Source organism: Chiloscyllium plagiosum, unplaced genomic scaffold (assembly GCF_037043375.1).
Source record: "Chiloscyllium plagiosum isolate Xiang-an unplaced genomic scaffold, Cpla_swu_hap1 HiC_scaffold_38, whole genome shotgun sequence".
In the NCBI taxonomy this organism is placed as follows: domain Eukaryota; kingdom Metazoa; phylum Chordata; class Chondrichthyes; order Orectolobiformes; family Hemiscylliidae; genus Chiloscyllium; species Chiloscyllium plagiosum.
In genome coordinates, this window is record NW_028270176.1 from 81,590,872 (window position 1) to 81,614,571 (window position 23,700).

A 23,700-nucleotide genomic window follows, 5' to 3' on the forward strand; every position below is an offset into this window, starting at 1 on the left:
CTTCAGACAGTTTCTCTCTCACGTAAGGAAGTATGTACGGAGAGAGAAGTGAAGGTGATGTTTTAGATCGATGGACTTTCTCAAATGGATGAACCTGAAGTGGATAAAATTCCCGGAAATGCGGTGTTGTTCGTTTCATATTATTAATTTTGCTGCAACTTCACTTTGTTCACTGCAATGATCGGAAGTGAATTGCATTTACATGATTGAAATGTTTAATGTTGTATTGAATTTTGCTCCGAATTCATTCCAGCTTAAATAAAATACTGATGAGAAAACAGAAGGTTAAATTACAAAACAAGATGCCAGTTTTGATGCTCAGTTACGTTGGCAGAATTCAGTGGGTATCAAATGAACCCAACATCATGGCGATTGTCGTCCCACCTTTAAACCATGGGATTAAAGCACGAAATCGATCTCGAAGAGACGGGTCACTTCCTATTCATTATGGAATTTCTTTCCTTGACAATATACAAAATCTGCTTAGTTCCATTTGTAATGCTTCATGTGAAATATTAATAGAAATCTTTCAAAACTCTGAGGTTTTTTTTTTGCTGAATCTTACTCAGCTGCATATGTTTGCGATATTTCTTTATATCTGAAGTCGTCCAAATTAGACATTGTTTCCTCGCACCTTCCACCCCCACATCCCACTTTTACACTTTTACCCAGCCACAGGTTGTCGCTGTCCTGGAAAAACTCACTGCTTGTGTGTCTCTAAATGTGCCTTTCCAAATATTTTGGAAACGGATTCTCTGAGTGACAGAAATTCTGCTCCCATCATTTCTTTGTCCTACATCGATGGTTTTGAAAGCCTGACGTTCAGAAATATACGAACTTGAAATAGTGAATTTACCACCTATTTACTCTCTCCAAACCTCACATACTCTGCAAAACTTGCATTCGGTTTTCCTTGGTTCAGTTTCAAGTTTTCCAAAACACAAATAACTAAAATGCCATCCCCACTAAACGCCGTCAGCATAATCTCTAATGCCTTAGCTCCCCAGTAAAAGCTGGCAGTGTCCTCTCTGATAGAATCACAGATTCTCTGCAAGGCAGAAAGTACAATTCAGCCAATCGAGTCTGTAGGGACACTCTGAACAGCATCTCAACCAGACCTAGCTCCCCTCTCTATCACTGCAGGCCTCTGGCTTGTGATTTTAAATAAACCTGCTGCAATAAAACCTGGCATCGTGCGACTGCTGACCTTATCACTGCGTTACCCATGGCTAATTCACTTAACTTACTGAATTCACTCCCTGGACACATCAGCGCAATTCAGCATTGCCAATCCATCTAAACTATAGACCTAACAGCAGTGCGACCCCTGAGGAAATGTACCATCACATTGAACACTATCTGTGTCATGTGTAATGGCTTTACACACTGGTAATTCCGCCTAGTGAAAGCAAGCTGCCCCCGTCAACCCGAATTCAATGCATTCAAACGCGGTTCTACGCTGTACATCCTCATTAGTGCTGCCGGAAATGTTTCTGCACTCGGATCTGAGTGAGTTTACTCTTTTTTCTTACTCAGATTCCTGCTTTAAGTAAACACATCAGTCAGGAACAACTCTATATAATGGTTTTCATTGCAACACAAACACAATGTGCAGTTTGCAGAATTACGTGCTTGCACTTTCACTGACGCTCTCTGCCCCAGGGGCTGCAGTCCTTCCCCAGCTGATTAAGACAGCACTGTCTTTCCCGTGACATATCCAATCGAGAATGGAAGGCCAGGCATTAATAACCTTCACTGGGGAACAGGGCTACAGGTTTAAAACTTTCACGATGCCCCCAGCGGAGAATTGAGCCCTGTGACAGGAGGGGACACTAACCACGATACTGTGGAGGACAAAAACATCGAAGGAAGCCCTTCAGCCTGTTGTGGCTGCACTTGTCCAACACAATGGCTTAACGACCTGAATCAAGTTTTTCATTGTTTATATGTTTTGGCATCACAAATTAACATCTCAATTTTTTTCAGGTTGGAAGGGTTTCCACCTCTCTGACCCTTTCCGCACATCTACTCAAAACTTTCTGCCTTTTCCCGAAATCTCTTGGCCCCAGTGTTCGATCCCCCATCAATAACAAACGCTTTTTTCAGTCTATCTTATCCATATCCCTCATTATTTTGTACATCTCAGTCATATCTTCTCCAATCTCCTCTGGTCAGCGACAAACAACCCCAGTCTGTCCAATCTCTCCTCATAACTGAAACTCTTCAGCCCAGACAATATCCCATTGAATCTCTCCTGCAACGTTCCCAGTGCGATCACATCATTACTATACTGTGAATTGCAGAACTGCACACAGTAATCTAGCTAGAGCCGAATTAACTTTTTTTTTCTACTCTGTTACAGTATGAGGGCAGCGCTGGCTCGGCAGTATTGATTGTGATCCCTAATTGCACAGTGGGCAGTTGACACTCAACCGTATTGCAGTGAGTCTGGAGTCACATTGAGCCCCGACCAGGTAAGAATGGCAGGTTCCTTCCTCAAAGGACGTCAGTGAACCCGATGGTTTTGTTTTTTCAACAATTGACCATGGATTTGTAGGTGTTATTATATTCGTAATTCCAGATATTTATTGAATCTCAATTCTAACACCTGGCATGGTTGGAGTCAAACCCGGGTCCCTGGTTCGTTTGCTTATTGTCTGAATTAACAGTCCAGTGGTAATAGTGCTCAGCCATTGCAGAAATCCCGTGAAACTAATCTTTCTCAATGAAGTCGCTTTTCCTCGATATTGTCCTGTGTCATTTTCCTGAGCTTGACTCCCAATAATCGCAAGTCCATATCAGTAAAAGCTGCTACCTGAGGATTGGCCTCACAACAGCGGTAAGCAAATGAAGCAACTGGTCTGCAGGTCCCTATGGTGGGGTTGGGGCACGTTCACCCAGCAACAGTGACCACAGCAGCACAGAGTGAAGAGTATCAATGTGAGAGTCTGTGTAAGATTCTGCAGTGCCTTAATGAAATAGCAAATGACTCCACAACTACACGATGAAAGAGCAGCGCTCCCAAAACTAGTGCCCAGTTAAACCTGTTAGACTCTAACCTGGTGTTGTGTGATTTTTAACTTTGTACACCATAGTCGAACACTGGCATCTCTAAATTAATGAAATGGGGGGTGTGGGACGGAAAGTTCGGTTAGTGATCGAAGGAGGGAGAGAAATCTCTGAGAACGGGTGGATTTGAATTCGGACATATGAAACACAGAGATGTGAGCGAGCAGAATTTGAAGGGAAAAGATAATCACCTTTGGAGAAAATTACCATGTTGAAGCAACTGATTCCTTCGTGTTTCACAAAAACTGGGGCAGTTAGAGCAATTAGTACCAGGACTCGCATTCGAACCGAGGTTGCTGCGACCACAACGCAGAGTACTAACCACTATACGATCATGGCACTCCACAGGCACGCACGCTGACTATGCGCAATAAGTACAGTATCATAGGAAATGTTAGGCAGCGCACCAAATGAACAATATCAGTGATGAGCGAACAGTGGCAGATACGTGGGAACTCAGAATGGGCTGACCGTTTAATATCGGTTCCCCCAGTGGCTGTGGTGATTCCATTATTTATATGCTGTAGGCTGAGATAAATAGATTTCTCGAAAACATCAAAAACTCCGGGGACAGTGCAGGTGTTGTTGAAATGTATGCTTCAATAGTAATGCAGTTTAACATCGGCTACTTCACCAGTTTCCCCCCACAAGGCAGTAACCACTGCTGCCACATAGTCCCAATTCCCAGCCCCAGAATCAGAGGAATTGAGTGACGCAGTCGCGAAGATCCAACTGGAAGTCGGGATGGGAATGAGGTCGCAGAGATACTCGAAAACTCCAGTGACACAACCGGTGAATGCAGGGTATTTCTATGACGGTTTCGAGGGGCAAGTAACTCCGAGGTTGGGAGTGCTCCTGGTCAAAGGCGGGGCAGAAGGGTAATTTTTTTCCCGTTTATAGCAATCTACAGTGCAGCTTGCTGAGACAGCTGAGTGCCACAACTGGAGCGTGGGCGGCTGGTTTGAAGTTTGAACTTGCTTCACTGTCACCAACTTGCCTGGAATGAATTGCTTTCACTATTTTTCTTTCCAATTGTTTAATATCTCCCTGCAGTCTGCTGCTTTCTTCCTCATGGGTAATTACATGACTAACTGTTGTATGATCTGCACACTGCTGAATCACGGCCACTACAAGTAAATATGAATCATTGATCTATATGAGAAAACAGTGGAACTAACTGCAGGCATGCTTTGTCGGTTTGCAGGCGACGCCAGAATTGTGGACAGTGAGGAAGATTATCTAAATTTCAAAAGGATCTTAATCCAATGAGTCGTTGGACTGAAAAATGTAACATGGAGTTCAATCTGGATAAATGGAAGGTATTGCATTTTGGTATAACAACAAGAGTAGGGCTTTGCGTAGTGTTGGAGAACACAGAAGTTGGGGGTGCAGGTGCATAATTCCTTGTAGTTTGCATCACCTACAGACAAGATGGTTCAAAGGCATTTAACATACTTCCATACTTAACATATTTAACATACAAGGCAGTGTTGTGTGATTTTTAACTTTGTACACCATAGTCCAACACCGGCATCGCTAAATTAATGAAATGGGGGTGTGGGACGGAACGTTCAGTTAGTGATCGAAGGAGGGAGAGAAATCTCTGAGAACGGGTGGATTTGAATTCTGACATATGAAACACAGAGATGTGAGCGAGCGGAATTTGAAGGGAAAAGATAATCACCTTGGAGAAAATTACCACGTTAAAGCAACTGATTTCTTTGTGTTTCACAAAAACTGGGACAGTTAGAGCGATTACTGCCGTGACTCGGATTCGAACCGAGATTGCTGCGGCCACAACGCAGAGTACTAACCACTATACGATCACGGCGTCTCACAGACACACACGCGCGCAGCGTGCAATAAGTACTGTATCATAGGAAATGTTAGGCAGCGCACCAAATGCACAATATCAGTGATGAGCGAACAGTGGCAGATACGTGGGAACTCAGAATGGGCTGACCGTTTAATATCGGTTCCCCCAGTGGCTGTGGTGATTCCATTATTTATATGCTGAAGGCTGAGATAAATAGATTTCTCGAAAACATCAAAAACTCCGGGGACAGTGCAGGTGTTGTTGAAATGTATGCTTCAATAGTAATGCAGTTTAACATCGGCTAATTTACCAGGTTCCCCCCGACACACACACACGGCAGTAACCACTGCTGCCACATAGTCCCAATTCCCAGCCCCAGAACCTGAGGAATTGAGTGGCGCAGTCGCGAAGATCCAACTGGAAGTCGGGATGGGAATGAGGTCGCAGAGATACTCGAAAACGCCAGTGACACAACCGGTGAATGCAGGGCATTTCTATGACGGTTTCGAGGCGCAAGTAATTCCGAGGTTGGGAGTGCTCCTGGTCAAAGGCGGGGCAGAAGGGAATTTTTTTCCCGTTTATAGCAATCTACAGTGCAGCTTGCTGAGACAGCTGAGTGCCACAACTGGAACGTGGGCGGCTGGTTTGAAGTTTGAACTTGCTTCACTGTCACCAACTTGCCTGGAATGAATTGCTTTCACCATTTTTATTTCCAATTGTTTAATATCTCCCTGCAGTCTGCGGCTTTCTTCCTCATGGGTAATTACATGACTAACTGTTGTATGATCTGCACACTGCTAAATCACGGCCACTACAAGTAAATATGAATCATTGATCTATATGAGAAAACAGTGGAACTCACTGGAGGCATGCTTTGTCGGTTTGCAGGCGACGCCAGAATTGTAGACAGTGAGGAAGATTATCTAAATTTCAAAAGGATCTTAATCCAATGAGTCGTTGGACTGAAAAATGTAACATGAAGTTCAATCTATATAAATGGAAGGTATTGCATTTTGGTACAACAACAAGTTGCGTAGTGTTGGAGAACACGGAAGCTCGGGGTGCAGGTGCATAATTCCTTGTAGTTTGCATCACCTACAGATAAGGTGGTTCAAAGGCATTTAACATACTTCCCTTCATTGTTCAGTCCTTCGTGTATAGGAGTCGGGACGTTATGTTGAAGCTTTGCAGGACATTGATGAGGCCTCTTCTGGAATATTATGTCCAGTTCCGGTCGCCCAGTTGTAGGAATGATATTATTCAGCTGGAGCAGGTTCAAAAAAGTATGCACGCATGTTGCTGTGTGTGGAAGGTTTGAGTTATAATGAAAGGCTGGATAGGCTGAGACTATTTTCAGCTTCGAGATCGGGGTGCTGGAAAACCACAACAGGTAAGGCAACATCCCAGGAGCAGGAGAATAATTTTTTTTGCGCAAGTGTTCTTCATCAGGCTCTTCCCCGAAATGTCGATTCTCCCGCTCCTCAAATGCTGCATGACCTGTTGTGCATCCCAGCAGAACACTCTGGATTCTGATCTCTCATCTGCAGTTCTCACTGTCCCGAAGTTGAGACTGTTTTCACTCTAGGTTAGGGGTTTGAACGGCGACCTGACAGAATTTGGGAGAAGATTTGTAGCTCGGGTGCTCGTTGTTGTGGTTCTGTTCGCCGAGCTGGAAATTTTTGTTGCAAATGTTTCGTCCCCTGTCTAGGTGACATCCTCATTGCTTGGGAGCCCCCTGTGAAGCGCTTCTGTGGTGTTTCCTCCGGCATTTATAGTGGCCTGTCCCTGCCGCTTCCGGTTGTCAGTCCGGCACAATGCAGCACACAGAACTGCGAAAAGAGGAAGAGGAACACATGTACAAGGTATTCGCCAAAAACGGATAACCGCGCAATTTCATCAACAGATGCCTAAGAGAAAGACAACGGAACGAGGACATGCCGCAACCCAAAGGACTAGCCACACTGCCATACATCAGGAGCATTTCAGAACTGACAGCCAGACTACTGCGACCCCTAGGACTTATAACAGCACACAAACCAACAGCCATTCTCAGACAACAACTCACCAGAACGAAGGACCCGATACCCAGCATGAGCAAAACTAATGTAGTGTACAAAGTCCCATGCAAGGACTGCACAAAACACTATATAGGACAAACAGGAAGACAGCTAACGATCCGCATCCATGAAAATCAACTAGCCACGAAACGACATGACCAGCTATCCTTAGTAGCCACACACGCAGACGACTAGCAACATGAATTCGACTGGGACAACACTACCATTATAGGGCAAGCCAAACAAAGAACAGCCAGGGAATTCCTAGAAGCATGGCACTCATCCACAAACTCCATCAACAAACACATCGACCTGGACCCAATATACCGGCCACTACAGCGGACAGCTGAAACTGACAACCGGAAGTGGCAGGGACAGGCCACTATAAATGCCGGAGGAAACACCACAGAAGCGCTTCACAGGAGGCTCTCAAGCACTGAGGATGTCACCTAGACAGGGGACGAAACGTTTGCAACAAAAATTTCCAGCTCGGCGAACAGCCACAACAACCTGACAGAAGTTTATGAATTATTGAGAGACAAGTTAGAGTTAACGATAGCTGCCTTTTCTCAGGATGGGGATTTCAAGGTGAGAGGGAATATGTTTAAGATGAAAAGACAGAGTTTTTTTTTTTAAAAGTCATGTGAGGCTTTTTTTAAGGAAGGTGTTTTACGTGTGCAATTAACTTGCTGAGGAAGTGATGGATGAGGGTGTGTTTGCAACATTTAATGGACAATTGATTCCAAATATGAATGGGAAAGTGGGATTTTTAAAATAAATTTATTCATGCCTAGTAGATCAGTTATTTCCCAGAGGACATTTAAGAGTCAACCGCGGTATTATACATCTGGAGTCTCCTGTGGGAAAGAGCAGCTGAATATGACAATTTGCTTCCCGAACTGGCATGAGTGAATCAGATGGGATTTTCCATATAACTGATTTAGGTCATCACGAGATTCTTCAATTCCAGGTGCTTATTGAATTCAAACTCCACCATCTGTCATGCCAGGATCTTAAATCTTTGTCCTCAAAATATTACCTGGTTTTTTGGATTAACAACACAGTAATAAAACTACAAGGGCATTATAACCACCCAACGGGTACAGGAGGAGGCAGATGGGAGTAGATTAGTTTGGCAGTATGTTCAGCATGGATTGGTTGCACTGACGGGCTTGTATGTCTTCATGCTGTATGACTCTATGATTGACGCTATGGAGCAAATATCTGGTTGGGATTAACAACAGCACTGACAGCATAATCGAACACCTGATGAGATATGTAATCCTGCTGGAGTCTCGGAGGTTGTTTTGCTCAGTCATCCCTTCCCACACACGGGACTGGTGAACGGCCTCTCCCCAGTGTTACTGATTAAATGAGTTTCCATTTCTGTGGTTAATTGAATCCCTTCCAGCAGTTCCCACATTGCCCTGCTTTCTCTGCGGTATCAGTGGCCATTTTTCTGCACAGGGTGAACGATCCTTTCACATTGTGTCCACACAGGTTCAAATCCCGTTTTCCATGTTGTTAATGTGTTTTCATTCTTCCTTATTCACCCACAGGGTGTGAGTATCACTGGTCAGAACAACATTTATTTTTCGCCCCTCGTTCGTTGCTTTCTGGCTACACCACAGACCTGGGTGCGATCCCAGCCTCGGGTGTCTGTCTGTGGGCAGTCTGCACATTCTCTGTGTGTTTGCATTTTTATTTCTCCCTCTGACCAAAGGTGTGCCTGTTACAGGGATCAACAATGGGAAATGCAGGCTTATGGGGCAGGGAATACCCTGGGGTCTGGTGGGATGCGCTTCTGATGTACCTTGTGAACTGGAAGGGCCGACAAGCCTGCTTCCCCACATGATGGGGATTCCTGAATTAAGGGTCAGCTCATTTTTCTTTCTGGTCCTGGAGTCTCTCGTAGGCCGGACTGGGTGAAGATGGTTGAATCCCCTGCATAAGGGACATGAATGAATGAGATTGCAGGAAATTAAAATCATGATCTCTGTTCCTGAGGTCAGGCTTGCATTTCAGGTTTTATTCGTCGAACGTAAACATCACCTTTTCCGTGTTCCAGTCGCTAAGGATGACTAGTTTAAAATATCACCCCAACACCACCTTCTCCAGGTTGAAGCCTTGACTGTGTGGAAGAAACTGATACTGAGCAGATGCGAGCAAATGCAGCTGCCACCGCCAGTATCGGAAACACAGATCCAAATAGAAAAATCATCTTTTAAACCCACCACTGCAAAGTTAAGGGCTCATCACGCTCCACTTGTGCCACTCAGCTGTCTTAGAAAGATGCACCGGAAATCGCTATGGTAGTATAAACGGGGACAACCATTCCCTTGAGCAGGATCACACTCAACCGAGGAATTTCTTGCGTCTCTGTACCATCACAGAAGGACAAGGCGCTCACCTATTGCATCACTGGAGCCAGAGAGTAACTCTGCGTACTCATTCCCATGAGATGGAAATGTGTTGCTGGAAAAGCGCAACAGGTCAGGCAGCATCTGGGGAACAGGAGAATCGACGTTTCGGGCATTAGCCCTTCTTCAGGAATTCCATTTCTGATCTCCAGCATCTGCAGACCTCACTTTCTACTCATTCCCATCCCCATTTCCAGTTGGATCTGGGCGGCTGTGCCGATGTTAAGCTAAAATGCTATTGAAGCAAACATTTAAACAATATCCTGTACTGTCTCCCGAGTCTTTGATGTTTTGTCGAAATCGGTCAATCTCAGTTTTCAACTTTCTCATTCAAGGGATCTCCACAGCCTCTGAGGACATCGAACTGAAAGATTCAGCTCATTCTCAGTTCCCACATGTCTGTCACTGTTCGCTGAGTACTGATACTGTACATTTGCTGTTTTTCCGAACATTTCCTCTGCTAGTATACTTATTGCTGCTTGCAAGCATCCTGTTCTGTGGTAACTGTGATCGTGGTTGTCGGTATTTTGTATTGTGACCACAGCAACCTCGATTTGAAACCAAGTCACGGCACTAAGTGTTCTCTCCGTTGTCCTTTTTGTGACACATGCTAAGATATTAATTGTTTTACCTTCAAATTCCGCTCTCTTACATCTCTGCGTTTCATATATCAGGATTCAAACATACCCGTTGTCGGAGATTTCTCTCCTTCCCACGATCATTAAACCTCCTTTCCGTCCCTCCTCCCATTTCTCTGGGGCAATGCTCAATCTATCACTTTGTTTCACAATCATACTGTTCTGTCTGTGCTGCTGCTGTGGTGACTGTTGTTGGGTGAACGTGCCCCAATACCACCATTGGGACCTTCAAACAAATCGATCCATTTGAATACCGCGGTTGTGAAATCAATCCCCATGTAGCAGCTTTTACTGACCAGAGACAATTGTAGCGTCAGGCTCATGGAAAATACCAGGGCAGTTTTGGTGAAAAGACATTTTATTGTTAAAGATCAGCTTTTATGGCTTTCTACGTTGGTCTTGTGATAATTTCATAGGACTGATAATCCAGAGACCGAGGTAATAGTCTGGGTACACGGGCTTGAATCCCATCATGCCATAATTGTCAAATTTGGATTAAAAAATTATCTGCAAGGAAGAATCTAATGACTACTATAGATCCATTGACAATTGTTGAAAAAAAAATCTGTTTCACTGATGTAATTGCGGGATGGAATTTGCTATCCTTACATGGCCCGGGCTGCATGTAACTTCAGACCCACAGCAATATAGTTAGGTCTCAACTGCCCTCTGGGCAATTAGGAATGGGTAATAAATGCTGCTTAGCTAGAATCGCCCTCATACTAATCCAGAAATTTTAAAACAAATGCTCATTAGGCTCAAGCAAGAGTGTTGTGTGCAGTTTTGCAAGTCATATTATAGCAGGGATGTGATCACACTGAGAAAATTGCAGGAGATATTTACCGGGATACTGTTTGGGTTGAAGAGTTTCAGTTGTGAAGAAAGACAGGACAGAGTGGAGTGTTTGTTGCAGTGCAAAGGAGATGTGTACACGACATGATTGAGTTAGAGCACGGACAGGGTTGAATAAACGAGTTTCCCATTGATGGAGGGATCGATCAGCAGGGGCCAGAGACTTAAGGAGAAAGACAGAAACGTTTGAGAAGATGTGCGAAAAAGCTTTATCAGCTAGTGGGTGGTTGGAATTTGGAATACACTGTCTGCATTTTTCAGAGCGGCAGAAAGCTTCATAACCTGAATAAATATTCAGATGTGAACTTTTGATGCCAAGACATATAAGGCTGTGGGGTAAGTATTCTGAAATGGGATTCAGTTCATTAGGCAGTTGTTTTTGACAAGTGTGGCCACATTTAGTTGATGGGCCTCCTTTGACACTCTTGCCCTCGGTAGTATAATGGTTAGTGTCCCCGCCTTTCACAGGGCTCAATTCTCCGCTGGGGACAATGTAAACGTTTTAAAACTGTCGCTCCATTCCCAAGTGCGGGTATTGATACCTGTCCTTCCATTCTCGATGGGGCATATCACACGAAGGACAGTGCTGCCTGAATAAAGGTGGGGAAGGACTGCAGCTCTCAGGGAGGCAGATTGTCAGTGAACGGGCAAACACGTGACTTCTGCAAACATCACCTTGTGACTGTTTTGGAATGAAAAGCATTTGACAGACTTGTTCCGGATTGAAGTGTTTACAAGAAGCAGGAAGCTAAGGAAGAAACAACATAAACGCATTCAAGTATGAGTGCAGAAACATTTCCCGCATCACGAATTAAATTGTAAAGGATAGAGTGGCGTTTCGATACAGTGAATTTGGGTTCATTTATTTTGATGAGGCTATTACCAGGGTATAAAACCATTAAAAAATGATACAGCATTTGCTCAGTATGATGGAACATTGTCTCAGTAATTCGCACTGCTGTTCAGAGGGAGGGTTAGGTTGATTGGCAAAGTTAAATTGCCCTCTCGTGTCCAGGGAGTGAATTAAGTAAGTTAGGTGAATTAGCCATGGGTAACGCGGGGATAAGGTCAGCAGTCACAGGACGTCAGGTTATACTCCAACAGGTTTATTTGAAATCATAAGGGGGAGGGATTCCCCTTCTTCAGGTGAAATATAAGGAAATAGGGAGGGGAGCTAGGTTTGGTTGAGATGCTCTTCAGAGAGTCAACACCGGCTAAATTGACTAAAATGCTCTTTCTGCACTGTAGAATTTAGTGATTCTATGAATTGTTAATGACGGTGTTTACTGAGGTGTAAAGCCATTAGATAAGATGCTGATGGGGGTGTACTGAGGATGAGATTTTATTCACTTGTCTTCTTTGAAAATTGAGAACAATTATCCCTGAACCAAGGAAGACTTAATGGGGGTTTTCAGGTTATGAAATGTTTGGACAGAGTAAATAGGTGGAAAATTCCCTCTTTCAAGTAAGTAAACATCTAGATGTCAGGCATTCAATACCTTTGATAAACCCTTTGAAGGACAAAGCAATGATGAGAACAGAATCGCTGTCACTCCGAGAATCTGTTTTTTCAAAATATTTGGACATTTGGTGACATACAAGGAATAAATTTCACAAGGAGAGAGACAGCGTGTGGCTAGGTAAAGGTGTAGGGCTGGCGTGTAGTCGGTCGGAAGTTGCGGGGAAACAATGTCTAAGTTGGTTGACTTTAAATGTAAAGACATTGCTTTAATATGTGCAGCTGAATAAGATTCGGGTCCAAAACTCTGCATTTTGAAAGATTTGGCATAATATTTCACCTAAAGCATTGTAAATGGAACTGAGTGGATTTTTATTTATTGTGAAGAAGAATATATTACATAATGAATGGGAAGTTACCAATTGCTTGGAGATCGACTTCCTGCTTTCATCACATGCGTTAAAGATGTGAGAACAAACACCATGATGTTTGGTCCATTTAATACTCAGTGAAATCTGCCAAAACAACGAGCAACGAAACTGGTGGGTTTTATTTTGCACTTTAACCCTCTGTTTTTCTAAGCAGTATTTTCCTTAAGCTGAAATAAAGTCAGAGCAAATTTGAATACAACATTAATCGTTCAAATGAGATATATCTAATTCACTTCTGATTATTACAATGAACATTGTGAGGTTTCAACAAAATTAAAATGAAACGAACAAATCAGCATTTCTTGCGATTTAATCCAATTCAGGTTTAGCCATATGAGAAATGACATAGAGCGACAACATCGCCTTTATTTCCCTCACCATGGCTTCTTCACGTGAGAGAGAAAGTGACTGAAGAAATTATGTGTCAAATGTAGGTGTAAATATGACGGTAAATGTTGTCCTTTTTCATTCTGACTCAGTTATGACTCAGAATGTATCACTGACAGCTATTCACTCTGACCAGCATGGCTATTTATTGGAATTTCCTCTAATTATAATTCAAGTGAAAGCAGAAACACAATGGTGTGGATTCGATTCCGCTCTGGAACTTTCTCATCCATGACGTTCACCACATGTAACCTGATGAGGTCACATGTCATCCCTCTCCAAAATGTGCTGAGGAGACCGAGAAATGATGGTGGTGAGTTATTATATCGCTGTGCTCCACATTCACTGGTTCGAGTCACACTCTGGTTGTTAATTTTACACACCGCTCTGGCAGTTTTTCTTTGCACCTCACACTCTGGTATACACTGGATCTAGAATCTTGTTCTTGCCCTTCACTGCACGTGAGACTCACAAATAATCGACACCACATTAAAGTCGAAATGAAGAGTGAGAGCAGTCATTCTATTCAATTGTAGATGAAATTGGTGGAATGAGAAGGAACGCATTTTTCTTTCCGCCCTACATTCCATCTTGTCTTTCTATGAATTTACATCGAAAGAAAGCGAAAAAAATAACAAGAGATTGGGAGCACAAGTTTATCCATTGGGGTTGTTCATGAGTATTTTAACCTAACACTTCTCACAAATATCTATCATTATTTCAAACAGTCACTCGGAATTGGAACCGCAGAAAATTTCTCTAATGGAAAAAAATTCTTCCTTTCACAAATTTCTGCTGTGTGTGAATCATACAACAATCCATCATCCAGCGTGATCACTGACTTTCCAACTGTATAAGATCTAGCAACTTCCTTTAGCAATCGCAGCTTCTGTACACAGCCACCAGTGCTGTGCCCAGTGTCAGTTGTTGCCCCCAGGTCACAGCATATTTCTTCTTCCTGAGTTTATGAGCCTTGTTCCTGATCTGTCTGATCTGTTTAATAAACCTTTTCTGTCACTTCATCACATCCCCTCATAATTCTGAACTCATGAATAAAATAAGGCGTTAGACGAAATGTTAAACCAAATGGAAGTATGCTATTCAGCCCAAGGAGTCTGCTCAACCATTCAACAAACTCATGGTTGATCTGTTTTGGAGATGCCGGTGTTGGACTGGGGTGTTCAAAGTTAAAAATTACACAACACCTGATAGTCACCTGACTATTACCTGATGAAGGAGTGATGCTCCGAAAGCTAGTGTGCTTCCAATTAAACCTGTTGGGCGATAACCTGGTGTTGTGTGATTTTTAACATAGTCAATCTGATAATCTTGAATTCCTTTCAGCTCACTTAGATCGACAAAGTTTCATCATCTTTCTGATTAACTATCTGGCATAGTTTGAAAATACCCAACCACACAGTCTCAACAGCAGGTACTGGAAAATGCCACAGATTGTTTGGCCCCTGAGCAAAGAAATTACTCCTCATTTCTGAATTAAATGGGCAATATCGAATTCTGAGATTATGTCCTCTGGTGCTCTCCTCAGAGCATAGGGCAAGCCACCTGCCCGTATCTACCCTGTCAAGATCCCACGAATATTGAACGTTTATAAATGTTATTATGTGATTATAAAGTTCCCCTCCTCCTCCTTTGTTTCAAGGAGAATAATCCCAGCCTAACCAATCATTCCACGAAGTTCTACTGTATACAGAGTTAGCAACATGTTAGTAAGTCTGCGCTTCCCTTACAGCGTCCTTATATATTATTAAGACAAGTGGAGAAATTTCGGTGAGGAAACGGGTTGAAATTTCAGGCGCAGACGGGAATTGGAACTTGAAATCAGAAAGCGATTAGAATCGGATTGACCCACAGAAGGACCAAATACAGCAATGATAACTCTGACAAATGAGAATCTAATCATATTCGATTGACATTCAATGGCTTCAATGTAACTGAATTCCTCCGTGTAATCGTCCTGGAAGCTAGCATTTAGGAAAAATGGAACCTGACCGCCCATATAAATAAGTTGACGACAAACACCTGTCCGTGGGTCGACTTTGTTTGATTATTAACTCAACTCTTGTCTCCGTGAAGCCTACATCGTCCGCAACGCACAAATTAGATGTTTAACAGAACTCTCTCCATTTGCCGCGGTGCGTGCAGCTTCAATGCCACTGAAGGAACTGGGCATCCTCCACGACAATGCAGTCACTTAACTGTATATTGTTCAACACCTGAACTTTTATTCCCTTAACTGCTAAGGCACAATTGCAGCAGATTGCACCACATAGAAAATTCACTGGAGTAAGTCATCCAGGCTTTGTTGACAGAACCTTCACAGCTCAAAAACTGTACTGACTATAAGGACAAGGTTGAAGATGCACTGAACCTCCACTATTTGCAAATTACCCTCTGAGACACATACCAGCATTACTTGGGGAGGAATCAGTGGTAAATTCATTGAGTGGTGAAGTCGTTTTATGGGCAAAGATTTATACTTCAGCCCTCTATCTTTCAACTTTCAATTTTTTAAAATGTAGATTATTGCATGGACCAGACTTGTGCTCAGTCCTTTAGTTGTTTCCTAAACTGGCGGTTACTAAAGATCGAATATCATCCACAGTCTGTGGTCAACAATAGAAAATATCCAAAAACTTCTCGAACAACTGATCTACCTGTCCAACAATCTTCAGGGATCTGTGAATGTCCACTCCAAGATCTCTTTGTTCATGTACACCACTCAGAATCCTCATTGTTATTGTTACAACTCCCCAAATTCACTACCATTCATTAGTCTGGATTCAATTCCATTCGCCATTTTTCCTTTCCACCTGATGGATACATCCCTGCGGTCCCTGACATTATTCATCATAGTCAACTACACGACTATGTATCGTCAGTAAACTTCTAAATCATGACTCCTAATAAAAAAGTTTGAATTATTGATCTACATCAGGAAACAGTATTACTTCACTGGGAAAAAGCATCCAAACATGGTTCCTTGCTGCATGGGATGAACAACTGCCACGTTCCAATCTCCAAGGGTTGCTAGCCCAGTATCTCGCCACTACATTTGCAGATGACACAAAGATTGGTGGAGTAGCCAGAAAACATAGGGGACTGTCAAAGAATGAAGTGGAATATAGGTAGACAGAAGAGTTGAGCGGAGAAGTGGCAAATGGTGTTCCATTCAAGCAAATGTGTGGTGATGATTTGGTGAAGTCTTATTCCAGAGCCAAGTATACAGTAAACGGAACAGCCTTGGGTAAACTTTATGAGAAGAGAGATCTGGGAGTTCAGGTCCTTTGTACCCTGCAGTTGACTGCACAGGTGGATAGAGTGGTCAAGAAGGCATATGGCATGCTTGCCTTCACCGGATAGGGCATTGAGTATAAGAGCAGGCAAGCCCTGCTAAAATTGTACAAGAGTTTGTTTCGGCTGCGTTTAGAATACTCTGTACAGTTCTGGTCGCCAAATTATCAAAACTATGTGGATGTTTAGGAGAGAATGCGGAGAAGGTTTACGCAGATGCTGCCTGGTCTGGAAGATGCAAGCTCTGAAGAGAGGTTGAGTAGGTTACTTCTGCTTTCATTAGAAAAAACGAGATTGAGGGGACCTGATTGAGGTCTACAATATCATGAAGGGTACAGACAGGGTGGATAGAGATAAGCTTTTTCCCAAGATGAGGGATTCAATAATGAGAGGTCACGCATTCAATGAGAGAGGTGAAACGTTTAAGGGAGATAGACATGGAAAGTATTTTACACAGAGGGTGGTAGGTGCTGGAATGCGTTGCCAGCAGAGATAGTAGAGGCAGGCATGGTAGATTCATTTCAGGTGCGCCTGGACCGATGCATGAGTAAGTGAGAAGCAGAGGGATACGGATGCTTAGAAATTGGGCGACATGTTTAGATAGTTGATTTGGATCGGCTCAGGCTCAGCTGTCCAAAGGGCCTGTTCCTGGGCTGCACATTTTCTGTATTCTTTGTTCTTCTTTGTTCACTACACTACCAACTGTGGGTTACAGGTGAAGTAGTGTTACTTCTGCAGTCATAATTACTTATGCAAGGTAAATTAACTCACACCAGTGTCCAATTGTTTCAACCAAGAGCTGAGTCAACAAGAATGTGAAGGAAATATACAATTGTTTTCATATTAGCTAAAATGTGCATACAAGAATGAAAGGTGTCTGCAGACAATGGTAGATGGTACAGACAAATAGATAAGGTGCTGTGAGGATGTCGGTTAAGCTAGAAATGCTTATACAAGCAGTAGTTATAAGCATTTGTTTCCCATTTCTGCAAAAATAAAAAAAAACAAACCCCAATTAAAAGGTAGTAAGGTTCAATATGGTTGGGGAAAGGGAGGAAATGTCACAAGTGTGGTAAATGGATCGCAGTGAAGGAGGACATACCTAACAGTTGACTACAGCCAAGATGTGGTGAAAAGGCCAAGTCAAACCTGTACTTTGTTATGCCCAAGGCCGGATAAGGCAAAAGAGAAACATTAGTAATGGGCACCGGGTTTGGACTAGTGAATCCTATGTACTTGCTAAACTCTGCGAGTCGATTTCAGGAACCACGCTTGCAAGCGTCTAATAAACATACTGATTGCTTCAGATCTTGTCTCGCACTGAAATTATTGAAGTAAGTGGGCTTAGTTTCATATAATTGGGGGATCGTCCGGGATATTCTTCCATCGCCGGGGGAAGTGGCTGGCCCTGGACACTGGGAAGATGCCTCCCATTCACAATTGAGGAGTGGTTTCTTGTCCCGGTTTTGTCCGCTCCCTTGGGAGACTGGTACGAATCCCACAACAGAGATTCCCACTGAATCAGACAGTGAAAGAAGGTCAATAAAAAGTATAGAAAAAAGGGGGCCAGCCAACTCTGTGCACAGACCAACGTCAGAAAACTGACATTTAAGTATTAACTTGGTGGCCGGGAAAAGGGATATTTAATCGCTGAGGGACTGGTGAGGGCCCCGAGAAATGGGGTGTCGGCAGAGTAAGTCAAACTGTCACGGAGTAAAGGAAGAAAAAGTCCCTGGTAACATTCCTCCTGAAAGTCCGTTGGGAAGGATGTTGAGGGAATGGACAAGTAACACTTGTACAAGGGAAAAAGATAAAAAGAAAATGATTAAATATTGTTGTTTGGTATCGACCAAAGAACCAATCCTTCATCCAGCTGTCTTCTGGCCAAAGTATGATTCGGATGAGGATTGGGTATGTCAGTACTTAGATTTGCATGTGAATAAAAAACAAACTTTTAGTGAAAAAGAGGCGGACTATGCATCCTGTTGGAAGGGAAGTTTGGGAATGATGGTAGTAAAGACAAATGATTCCCTCTGCCCCTCCCCCCCCAGTCCCTGGGATCCTTTTGCCTGTTTGCACTCCCGCCCCCCGTACCATAAAATCAGATTAGGTGAAAATGGGGGAGGTGGAGAGACAGACAGACAGGGACAGGGAACGGATGACCAACAAGAGGAGAACGAAGGGGCGGTGGGCGGGGATGTTGTTGTTCCCGACCCTCAATCCGCAACAAAAGGAAGGGAAGATCAAGTAGATGTAGAGGAGGCCTCTGGAGTAACTAAACGAAAGCCTAAGGGGGAAAAACAAAAACAAAAAAGGGGAAGAATATAAAGACTTATCCCTTCGCGAGGTACCAATAGGGGACAAAGAGATTGGGTTTGTAAGTGTCCCCCTCACCAGTGGGGAGGTCAGAACATTTAAAAATGAGATGAAGGTCCTGGTTGAGGATCCGGTAGGGCTGTCTGATCAAATTGATCAATTCTTGGGGCCCAGTCTGTATACGTGGGCTGAGTTAATGTCTATTTTGAATGTACTATTTACTGGGGAAGAAAGGGGACTTATATCAGGAGCAGCCATTAAAATATGGGACAGGGAACTTCCCATTGGGAATGGGGATACTGGACAGGGAGAGACGGAGGTTCCCCTCAGAGACACACAGTGGTAAAATCAAAACCTGGAGCATAGGGAAGACATGATGGAATTGAAAGACCTGATTCTAAAAGGAATAAGAGAGGCAGTTCCGAAGTCGCAGAATTTGACGAAAGCCTTTGAAGTTAAAGAGGAGAAAGATGAGACACCCCCAGCTTTCTTGCAAAGATTAAGAGACTCAATGCGGAAATAATCTGGAATGAACCCTGAGGACCCAATGGCACAGGGTCTTTTGAAAATATATTTTGTGACAAATGCATGGCCAGACACAGAGAAAGATACTGAAGATAGAAGGGAGGAGTGAAACACCATTAGATGAATTGTTAAGAGAGGCACAGAAAGTGTTTGCAAAGAGACAGGATGAGAGACAAAAACAGAAGGCAAAAATGATGGTAGCTACGATTGATGATGTAGTTAAGAAAAGAATGGAACCAATAGTGAGCAACCGGAGCAGCGGGTGGCAGCATGTAGGAGAGAGAGGGAGAGGGAGAGGGAGAAGACAAGGGGGAGCATTTGATAGAGGGTTCGAGCGACAGGGGCAGAGATGGAAGTCTCCACAGGCAGAATGATGTTATTGCAGAAACTCGGGCATTTTAAGCGGGAGTGTCCTGATCTACAAAGGGTAGAAACGGCAATTCCGCTTATGAATTTTGATGAAGAATAGGGGTGTCAGGGGTTCGTGCCCCCGGGGAGCCACGAGGAACTGTTGATAAACTTGAAAGTGGGACCCTGTGGGGAAGAGGTAGTCTTCATAGAAGATACGGGGGCAGCACGGTCATCACTGAATTTTAAACCAAAGACAGTAGGAATGTCAACACGGTCAATTACTGTTTCCGGGGTAAAAGGAGAACGATGTCCTGTTCCAATATTTGAACCTATGATGATAGAAGGTCTGAAGGATACAGTCACAGGGGAACTGTTGTATATCCCTGATATAGGTAATAACTAACTAGGCAGAGTTTTAATTACCCTCTTAGGACTGGAGATTTGAATTCAGGAAAAAGAATTAGTTGTACAAATGGCAATGTTGACAGAAGACGTGGAGAGAGAGGTAGACTCTATTATATAGGCTAGAGAAGGGAATCGTGGAAAAATACAGATCCGTCCCCTAGAAATAAGTTTAAAAAGGAAAGGGGACGTTGTTTATGAGCGACAATATCCCATTTCCATAGAAGGTAAACGAGGACTGTAGCCAGTAATTGAGGGGCTAGAGATTGACTGTTGGAGCCATGTATGTCTCCTTATCATATCCTAATTCTACCAGTGCGAAGATCCGATGGAACTTATCGATTGGTGCAGGATTTGAGAACATTGAATCGAATAGTACAGATCAGGCACACAGTGGTGCCAAATACGTTATTAAGTAAGATCCCTCATGACCACAAATGGTTTACTGTGATAGATTTAAAGGATGCCTTTTGGGCTGGTCCCTTGGCGGAGGGAAGTAGGAATTTTTTGCCTTTGAATGGGAAGATCCCAAGACAGAACGGAAACAGCAATACCGGTGGACCGCGCTCCCCCAGATGTTTACGCAATCCCCGAATTTATTTGTACAGATGCTAGAACAAATATTGGAGAAATTTAGCAGCCCCAAGGGGACTACCCTGTTGCAGTATGTAGACGACCTCTTAGTATCAGGAATAAGAAGAGAAAGAGTAGTAGAAGCCACTAACAAATTATTGAATTTTCTGGGCCAGCAGGGCCTGCGAGTATCTAAAAACCAAATACAATATGTGGAGCGAGAAGTGAAATACTTGAGACATTTAGTTAGTGAGGGAAAACGAAAGATAAGCCTGGAACGGTTAAAGGGAATATTGGGGATTCCACTGCTCAGGACCAAACGGGAATTACGTAATTTTTGGGTTTAACGAGATATTGCGGATTGTGGATTGATTCTTACGCTCAAAAGAGGAAAAAATTATATCTCAAACTATTAGAGGAGGAACCAAAGTGTCTGAGTTGGGAAGAAGAGGAAAATGAAGTATTTAAGAATTCAAAAGTGATCTAATCCATGCCCCCATGTTAACCTTACCTTCTCGAGATAAACCTTACCATCTTTTTGCTACCGTAGATAAGGGAGCGGCTTTGGGAGTATTAATCCAGAGGTGGGGAGGAATGAAACAGCCAGTAGCATATCTTTCGAAGCTATTGGATCCAGCATCCCGGGGGTGGCCTGAGTGTGTGCAGGCCGTGGCTGCCACTGCACTGTTGGTGGAGGAAAGCAGGAAGCTTATATTTGGGGGAGTCCTAATAGTAAGCACCCCACACCAAGTGAGAACGATCCTAAACCAAAAAGCTGGGCGATGGTTGACAGACTCGCGGGTTCTGAAATATGAGGCAATATTAATACAAAAGGATGATTTAGTGTTGGTCACGGACAATTGTTTAAATCCAGCTGCCTTTCTTTGGAAAGGGGAAGGAGAATCTCCTCAGAATCCAGAGCACGACTGCCTTGACATTATAGAATACCAAACTAAGGTCCGCATGGACCTGAGAGATGCTCCGCTTCATGTAGGAGCCTGACTTTTTATAGACGGATGATCCCGGGTGACTGAAGGGAAAAGACATAATGGGTATGCAGTCGTAGACGGGACAAATGGTAGTGTGGTAAAGGCAGGAAGGTTGCCAAATGGGTGGTCAGCTCAGACCTGCGAACTCTATGCATTGGAAAGCGCCCTTAGGGCATTAGAAAATAAAGAGGGAGCAGCATACAGTGACTCTAAATATGCATTTGGTGTTGTGCACACGTTTGGAAAGATATGACAGGAAAGAGGACTGATCAATAGCCGGGGGAAGGAATTAGCAAATGAGGAGTTGATTAAACGGGTCTTGGAGTCCCTATTACTCCCCCCTCCCCCCACCCCCCACCCCCGAGAAATAGCGGTAGTGCATGTAAATGGTCATCAGAAAGGAAATGAACCAGAAGTTAGGGGGAATAGATTAGCCGATGAAGTGGCTAGGGAAGCCGCCCTGAACCCACAAGGGGTGCTGATTCATTCCCTAATACCTATTGTCCCTGATCCCCGGAAGCTCCTATATTTACTGAACGAGAAGAAAAATAATTGAAAGATTTTGAGGCTGCAAAAAACAGCAGACGGGCAATGGATGTTACCTGATGGACGGGAAATGTTAAGCAAAATGACGATGCGAGAAATTATGGCTGTCCTACACCAAGGCAGCCATTGGGGAGTACAAGCAACGTATCTTTTAGTTCTTAGGGAATACGGATGTAAAGGAATATATACCATTGCTAAACAAATATATGAGGAATGTATAATATGCAGAAAGTTAAATAAGAAAGTCTTGAGAAAATAGACCCCGGGAGGAAGAGACCCAGGATTCAGACCCTTCCAGAGTATACAAGTAGATTATACTGAACTACCCAGAGTAGGAAGACTAAAATATATGCTGGTCATAATAGATCAACTATCTGGTTGGGTTGAGGGATACCCCCCTAGCTACCGCCACTGCGAGTGTGGTGTCTGAAACAATATTAGAGCACATAATTCCCCGATATGGGCCAGTGAACGGTATAGAATCCGACCAAGGATCTCATTTTGCCTCTAAAGTGTTACAGGAGATAATGAAAAGGTTGGGAATTTCCTGGGAGTTCCATGCTCCATGGAACCCACCATCATCAAGAAGCGTTGAGAGAATGAACCAAACACTCAAACGACAGCTCTCTAAATTGATAATAGAAACCAGACTCCCTTGGACCAAATGTTTACCGATAACTCTCTTGCGAGTATGAACAGCCCCAAGGAAAGATTTGGGACTATCCCCTATGAAATCATATTCGTTCCCTTACCTGGGAACGAACAGAGAATTGACAATTCCCGAAACTAAAGACTTGTTCTAAATAAATATATATTCTGGGCTTGTCCACCTCTTTGTCTCTCCTCAGGAAACAGAGTTTATTGGCACAGACTCCGCCCCTTGAATTCACCGTTCATCCCATGTGGCCAGGAGATTGGGTCGTGGCAAAATCATGGACAGAGACTAAATTGCAGCCGGACTGGGAAGGGCTGTATCAGGATCCTTTGATTACCGAAACGACAATAAGGACAGCGGAGAAAGACTGGACTCACTACACTCGGGCCAGTGAAATCTCCAGGTGAGGAAGAAGTCTGGACAGCCGAATCAACGCAAGACGCGCTGAAACTCAGGCTGAAGAGACTTAGAGTAACTGATTATACAGAGGCGACGCAGGCGCGGGATTATTTCTGTAGGATTGTGTATTAAGGTTTTTTGTGCTTCAGCACAATGTTTAGAATGCTGGGGATGCTTAGAGTTATGATGCTAGCTCTCTTAGTAATGGGATTTTGTCAAATATAATTTTTATATGTGTTATTAACGGTCTCTGAGTCTGATAATCCGCAAGTAATAGACCTGATGCATGTAGCTTAGTAAATTGTGGGGATGTAGATAATCAGAGACAGTACCGCAGCTCAGAGATACATCTTAAGTCCTTTGGGGATGGTACTTGGTATAATAGTCTTGTCACAATACACAGGGCCATCTTCCGATCACCTCTCGATTGTCCCGATAAAGAGCGTAACCCAATATACCTAATGATAAAGAAAACCATATGGCACAAAGCAATTCTCGGGGTG

General features: G+C 43.5%; 1 protein-coding gene and 1 non-coding gene across 2 annotated transcripts in view; both read right to left on the reverse strand.

Moving 5' to 3' along the window:
- Positions 1–23,700, reverse strand: part of LOC148139665 (uncharacterized) — a 481,109-nt gene that overhangs the window by 424,142 nt on the left and 33,267 nt on the right. The gene's annotated exons all lie outside the window — the stretch shown is intronic.
- On the reverse strand, positions 4,829–4,900 carry trnah-gug (transfer RNA histidin (anticodon GUG)). The gene has a single exon. It is a non-coding gene; the product is annotated as a tRNA-His (tRNA).